Below are 8,118 nucleotides of genomic sequence, written 5' to 3' on the forward strand. Positions count from 1 at the left end.
CGTTACGCCCGCACAAAGATACGCGCTTCTACGTGAATCCGGGCCTTAGTGGTATTTTTATTTACCAAAGACGTGTAGCAAAATATATTTTGGCCTAAATTCACAAAGGAATGACATTTTTAATATTTTTTTAAAAAAAAGCTCTATTTGTGTAAAAAATAAAATATATAAATGTAAGTAGTAGTGTAACAGTGTTGCATGACTGCGCAATTGGGGCGGGGGGGGGGGGGGAAACTCTTCTGCAGGTCAAGCAGTTAAATTGCAATTCTGTTGTGGAGAAAAACAATCTAGTTCAGTTATGTTCGTTGCAATAGTTCAAAGTGTTTGTATAACCAGAACTTCCCCACTCTTGTATTACCCCGGTGTTACTGAGACGGAATGTGAGGGGCAATGTCTGCATTATCACCATAACTAGCAGCGAGGGGAAAGCTTCCAAAGGGGACATCTGTTTTAATGATAACTGTCTCACTTCTTGTTGCATTCACAGTGGCCACAAGTGAAAAAAGAATCAGTTGTATTTTTAACCCTTCCATACTCTGCCTGTAAGCAATAATAAAAAAAAATATATAGGCAAAAAAGTTTCTCTATAAATACACTAGAGGGCTGGGTCACACTGGTGCAATGCCAGACATCGCATGTGATTTGCACTGCATTGTTGATCACGTGATGTCTGTGCGATGCAATTTTTTTTTTATCGCCAAAAGGTCGTCTTTTACGCCGGAAAATATGGTACTACTTATCCAAAAATTCAAGCAATCAGAAAAACAATATTTTTCTCCAGTGGCAGAGGGATGGCTGGGATCAGTGGCAGAGGGGTGATGGTAGTGGAGGGATGGGATCGTGACACTGGCACTCACCTGCTCTGTGTCAGTTGATTCCCCTTCCTCCATGCTGATCAGTGTGTTTTCTCCTTTCCGGTGCCTCAAGTGAAGCTTCTCCTGATGTCGGGTCTCCTTGAGCTCCTCCCCCCCTACACTGTATTGGCTGATAGCTCATCAGCTGACTTAATGCTTCAGTGAAGAGGAGGGGGCTTTATCCACCATGCAGGCTCTGCCTCTGTGCTTCTCTCGGAGAGGCAAAGCCCCGCACGGAGCGAAGGATGATGTCACCAGACTCGCAGCATCGTGAATGTCTGAATTGCGACGCACAGATGCTGCGATTATACTCAACACCCTTAGTGATCAGCCAGTAAGGCACCATTTGCACAAGGTGTTTTGCCACACTGTGAGTGCCAGTGACAGGATTCTAAGGATCCCTACTGCTGGGGCTGGCACTGACAGCTGCATGCAGATAGCAGTGGCCACCAAGCTTGTACACTGCAATGACAGGCTCTTGGTGACCTCAGCTATTTGCACCTGTTTGCATATAGCTAGAGATCAACTGCAGTGATCTTTGCATGTGTCTAGTCGCAATAGCCACAGGTGATTGCTAATGTGCAAACAGGTACACATTTCTGCAACCACCATAAGCCTGTCATTGCAGTCCATAGGCTATCCACATGCAGTTGTTAATCCCAGCAGCATGAATTGGTAGATATACACCAAAAAACCGCGCTATCACAACACCGTAAATTCAGGCAGCGGCTAGCGTGTGATGACAAGAAAATAAAACAATATAAAAAGCCGCGCCAGATATCAAAAACAAATGAATATAGTAGTTAAACAGTCCACAAATGGTATAAGTAGTAGTGGATTTTAGATTGGTTCTCCAGCAGAGACAGAATCACTGTATTGATCAGAGGCTGATTTGCATGTAGAGATGTTAGCTTTTCAATGCACCAGGTGACATGCATACAATGTGTGAGATCCCACCACCGGAATTGTATATCAGCTTACCAGATAGCAAGCCTTTAGTGCAGTTGGCTATAGCCCAGCCACGGCCTTTGAATCCCCTGGGCTAAGATGTTTCAAAATTCCCAATCAAATGGCAGCCTTGATGTTGAAGGTGGTGCGTGTTTGCGATTTGGGACGCCCCGCAACTCATCAATAACCACAGTAAAACGACAAGCGTAACCCAATCCGGCTCACATGTAGGCAGGAAGATAGAAAGGGACGCAATAGCGTGATATCGTAGGTATAACAGATTTATTAAAAAAGTAATGTACTTACACTTAAGCAGTATAAACACAGCATGTAAATAGGTAAAAAAGCCGGCCGGCTTACGGAGCCCTCCTCCTAGGCGTGGTGACGTCACTGACGCTGCCTGAATTGGTAGGTTCCTGGCACATGGGATTCATAATGTGGCAAAGCATTCGTGCAAATAGTAGCTTACATACCTTCTGTTTCGGGGGGTGGCTACATTAACTCTACTGTAGCTGATGCACTGTAGCCACCTTTGGACTGAAGTATCTGAAAGTGTGGCATGCCTTTGTATTTAGCCCCCTTCACTCTGATACCCCTAACTAAAATTCAGTGGGACCAATTGCCTTCAGAAGTCACCTAATGAGTAAATAGAGTCCACCTCTGTGTAACATAATCTCAGTATAAATACAGCTGTTATGTGAAGCCCTCAGAGTGTTTGTGAGAGAACCTTAGTGAACAAACAGCATTATGAAGACAAGGAACACACCAGGCAGGTCAGGAATAAAGTTGTGGAGAAGCTTAAAGTAGGGTTAGATTATAAAAAAATGTCCCAAGCTTTGAACATCTTAGGGAGCACTGTTCAATCTATCATCTGAAAAATGGAAAGCGTATGGCACAACTACAAACCTACCAAGATATGGCCATCCACCTAAACTGGCAGGCTGGGCAAGGAGAGCATTATTTAGAGAAGTAGCTAAGAGGCCCATGGTAACTCTGGATGAGCTGCAGAGATCTACAGCTCAGGTGGGAAATCTGTCCACAGGGCAAATATTAGACTGGGTTCACACTATTGTGAATTGGATGCAGTTTTCACCACATCCAATTTGCATGTTTGGAGATTGTGATTGGCTCTCTATTGAGCCGGCTCACACGTGTCCAGTGCGCATTGCACAGGAGTCCTGTGCGTCTTCTGGTCGATTTCAGGTCCGAATTCAGACCTGAAACGGGGAAACACCGGACCCCTGCTGTGAGGCAGTGTAAACCCAGTCTTATGCCTTGTTTCCACTGCACGGAACGGTTCGGGTCAGTAAGAATGGATCGGTTTAGAATGGACCGGTCTATTCTCGTGAGTGTTTCCACTGCAAATCGGACCGTCGGGGACCATTCAGGATTTAGAAAAAATGCCTAGCACGTCCACCAATCAGTGGAATGTATTGCATCTCCTCCCCTAATGGAACCGTTCCATTTCCTATGGCCCCACATCTGAAGCAGGACCCAGAATGGTCCGGTACGGTTCGGTTTAATGGCACACTTTCGTAGTGGAAACACCCAAAATAGCGTACCGAACCGAACCGATCCGCTCAGTGGAAACGAGGCATTAGTCTTGCACTCCACAAATCTGGCCTTTATGGAACAGTCGTAAGAAGAAAGCTATAAGAACTCCCCATTGCAGTCTGCGAGAAGCCATGAGAGAGACACAGCAAACATGTGGAAGAAGGTGCTCTGGTAAGATGAAACCAAAAGCAGCATCATATTGTGGGGGATGCTTTTCTTCAGCAGGGACAGGGAGTCATGAAGCCAACTACAGGGCAATCTTAGAAGAAACCCTGTTTGAGTCTGCAAAAGAATTGAGACTGGGGCGGAGGTTCACCTTCCAGCAGGACAACGACCCTAAACATACAGCCAGAGCTACAATGGGAATGGTTTAGATCAAAGCATATTCATGTGTTAGAATGGCCCAGTCAAAGCCCAGACCTAAATCCAATTGAAAATCTGTGGCAAGACTTGAAAATTGCTGTTCAGACGCTCTCCATCCAATCTGACAGAGCATGAGCTATTTTGCAAAGAAGAATGGGTAAAAATGTCACTCTCTAGATGTGCAAAGCTGGTAGAGACATCCCCAAAAAGGCTTGCAGCTGTAATTGCAGCAAAAGGTGGTTCTACAAAGTATTGATTCGGGGGGCTGAATACAAATGCATGCCACACTTTTCACACCACTTTACAATTTTGTGCCACTTTGTGTTGGTTTATCACCTAAAATTCCAATAAAATAAATTTACGTTTTTGGCTGAAAAAAAGGAAATAAGCGCCAGGCAATTCCTAGCGAAGCATTATTTTATTATAAATAAGCAAGGTATTGACAATTTGGATTGCACTCACATAGTGCTCAGTTAGTTGGGAACAGAACCACCGGTGTATCCCTTGGATGTTGAGCCATGAGCAAAATATGTCAGCGCGAGCTGAAGCCTCGGGTGAACGTCGGCTGAGTGAGTTGCTTGGCGTGAAGGTGATCCAAAGCTGTGAACCTGGCAGCCGCCTACCACTGTGTTTGGCCAATCACAACGTGTTTCGGATGCAGGACCATGCCTCCATCAGCTGATCAATACATTGCTTATTCAGAATAAAAAAATGCTGCACTAGGAATTGCCTGGCGATTCTCTTTTGCTTATTTGCCCTTTCGTCTCTCACAGTCTCCGGGTCCCCAGCCCGTGCCAGAAGCAGCCTCACCACCATCTGCAGTATTTATATCAGAGACTAACTTAAAGGGGTTCACCCCCCAGAACATTTTATCGAGATTCACACTCAAAAAACTTTCAAAAAAACACATTATTTATTCTTTTGATGTCTCTTTTATATTACTAACAATATATATGTGTATCTGTACACTACTGTTGCAACTATCAGGTCTTTAGCGCTGAGTTCCACACTAGCTTTGTGTGTCTTTTATGTTTGAGTTTTTGGTTGTAACCTGACAAAATGTGGTACATTTCAAGAGGTGTGAATTATTTTTCAAGACACTAGTTTTTATTTTTCCTTTTTGGGAAAAAGGTTTTACATAAATGAGTAAAAGTTAACCAATGTTAGCATTGAATGGTTTGTCTCAACCTTCCTGTTACCTTTGCTGGACAGCTTGGTCTGTTAAAGGAAGTTGAAAAACAACAGACTTTTCTGGACTTTCAGGTAATAAAACTATGTCATAGTGGGATTGGGGAAAAAAAAAAGACTGCTGGGTTAAAGCTAGTGACGGACACCATCTTATATGTCATTTTTTATTTTGGTCATAGTTATACTTTCAGATCATTTCTTAATCAGTTTTTCAGTTTAAGAAAAAAGGGAAAGAAAAATGCATCCCTTTAAATCCTATAGAACTCTTCACATCGGTCATCGCTTCATTATTGGTTCGCTTTTCAAAACCGCATCAAAAACACAGCTCCTCATTAAAATGGACAGATAACACATTAAAAACGTACCACAGTTTTTAGTCACATGTCCATGTTTCACTGGTACATGCTGAGAGTTAAGCAACCAAAAAAGAAAAAAAAACGCGGGAAATGCATCAAAATTGCAAATGCTTTTTTTTTAAAACATATTATTTATCAACGGAGCAATGTGAAATCAGCCTAAGAAAGGCTGTAGATTGCTTTATTGTGTTGATGGGGGTTTCCCTCCCACAGAGCTATTGCATTCTTCCAGAGCATGACCCACACAGACCAGGAGAACACAATAATTATTGCTAGCAACTATAATCGCATTCCAGAAATCTAACATGCTGGTTGTACCCAAGCCGATTGATGGACCGACTTGGGTACAAGCAGCCTGCCCATAGATGGATTGAATCTTGGGCGGTCCCTGATGAACCAGCTGAGATTTGAACCATCTATGGCTGGCTTAAAGAATTTAACCTTTTTCCCCCTCATATATCAATGCTTTATCTTATTAATTGCTTCTTTAGCAACATCTCACATTTATACCTTTCTTTCTGTCTGTAGATAGACTCACCGTAGTATCTCACTTATCCCTGTAAGTATTTCTCACAGAAAAGTATTGCCATAACACATGTTTTGCTATACACATGTTTATTCCCTTTGTGTGTATTGGAACACCAGTTCTCAAAAAGGATATCAGAGAACTGGAGAAAGTGCAGAGAAGGGCAACCAAACTGATAAGAGGCATGGAGGAGCTCAGCTATGAGGAAAGATTAGAGGAACTGAATTTATTCACTCTTGAGAAGAGGAGAATTAGGGGGGATATGATCAACATGTACAAATATATAAGAGGTCCATACAGTGAACTTGGTGTTGAGTTATTCACTTTACGGTCAACACTGAGGACAAGAGGGCACTCTTTACGTCTAGAGGAAAAGAGATTTCACCTCCAAATACGGAAAGGTTTTTTCACAGTAAGAGCTGTGAAAATGTGGAACAGACTCCCTCCAGAGGTGGTTCTGGCCAGATCAGTAGATTGCTTTAAGAAAGGCCTGGATACTTTCCTAAATGTACATAAAATAACTGAGTACTAAGATTTGTAGGTAAAGTTGATCCGGGGTAAATCCGATTGCCTCTCGGGGGATCAGGAGGGAATTTTTTCCCCTGCTGTAGCAAATTGGATCATGCTCTGCTGGGGTTTTTTTGCCTTCCTCTGGATCAACTGTGGGTATGGAGTTGGGTGTATGGGATTGTACTGTGTTTTTTATTTTGTTTGTTTATGTTTTGTGGTTGAACTGGATGGACTTGTGTCTTTTTTCAACCTGACTAACTATGAAGTCAACTCTATGACGAAACGCGTCTGGGTTGGTTGGTACGGCTGTCCATCATAGTGACGTCATCACGTCGATCGTTACTGGCGTGTGATTACACAGCGCAGCGGGAGAAACAATTTTGAACCGAGCGGTGGATGCCGCTCTGGATGCTCGTTTCTTTGATCGAATGATGCAAGCTGTTATGTACATTGCCTGACTTACTCTGCTCAAGTGTAAGTGCACATTTTATATTATTCTGTCTTTTAATATTAAACCAAACGGAATTATGCTATGGGCCACTGTTTGTTTCTTTTCACACATGGGAGAGGATATCTAATGAGGATTGGATTGGATTTAACCCCTGCTGTGATTTAAGTTACAATACAACGCTCATTACCCAGCGTTGTCTGGTAAGAGTTTTACTTGCTCATTGCACGAGTGGTGGTGGTTTTAAGGATATCGCTGGACTGTCTCCAGTGGGGATTTCTAAGTCTTCTCACGGAACATCTTGTTTGGGACTATTCTTTTTACCATAGGCTTTTCAAGTGAATTTTGGACTGTCATATAATAGCATTTAAATTCCATAAGGAGCGCTGCTGTATATATATATTGTTTTTATATGTTGTTTTCTATTCTATGTAACAAAGGGAGGAAAAAAAGCAAATTGGACATAATGTCACACAAAACTCCAAAAATGGTCTGGCCAAAATTCTTGGCAGCCTTTCAAAATTGTGGATAAATAAGATTGTTTCAAGCATGTAATACTCCTTTAAACTCACCTGGGGCAAGTAACAGGTGTGGGCAATATAAAAATCACACCTGAAAGCAGATAAAAAGGAGAGAAGTTGACTTAAGGCCCGTACACACGGTTGGACTTTCGGCCAACAAACTTCAAAATCAACAAGTTTTCAAATTTGTCCGATCGTGTGTACGCTCCATCGGACCAACTTTTTCGGGTTTCATCGGACAAAAAGTTTGGTCTGCAAACAGACAAACTTTACGACAACAAAAGTCTGATGGTGCCTAGTCTGACCGTGTGTACAGCAAGCCATCGGACTTTTGGACAAAGTGCAAATACGCATGCTCAGAACCATGTTAAAATCAACCAACAATAGCAGAAGTTAACCAAAGGGTGGCAGAAAAATCACGTGATGTTGGGAAATTTTTATAAAGGTTTTCAGAAAAGTCAGATCGTGTGTATGCTATGGGTGTGACCGGATTTATCACTTCGAACAAAAATCCAAGGGAAAGTTTGTCGGATGTCCGACCGTGTGTACGAGCCTTAAGTCTTTGCATTGTGTGTCTGTGTGTGCCACACTAAGCATGGACAACAGAAAGGAGAAGAGAACTGTCTGAGGACTTGAGAACCAAAATTGTTGAAAAATATCAACAATCTCAAGGTTACATGTCCATCTCCAGGGGTCTAGATTTGCCTTTGTCCACAGTGTGCAACATTATCAATAAGTTTGAAACCCATGGCACTGTAGCTAATCTCTCTGGGCGTGGACGGAAGAGAAACATTTATGAAAGGTTGCAACGCAGGATAGTCCGGATGGTGGATAAGCAGCCTCAAACAAG

Source organism: Rana temporaria, chromosome 5, assembly GCF_905171775.1.
Source record: "Rana temporaria chromosome 5, aRanTem1.1, whole genome shotgun sequence".
Classification (NCBI taxonomy): domain Eukaryota; kingdom Metazoa; phylum Chordata; class Amphibia; order Anura; family Ranidae; genus Rana; species Rana temporaria.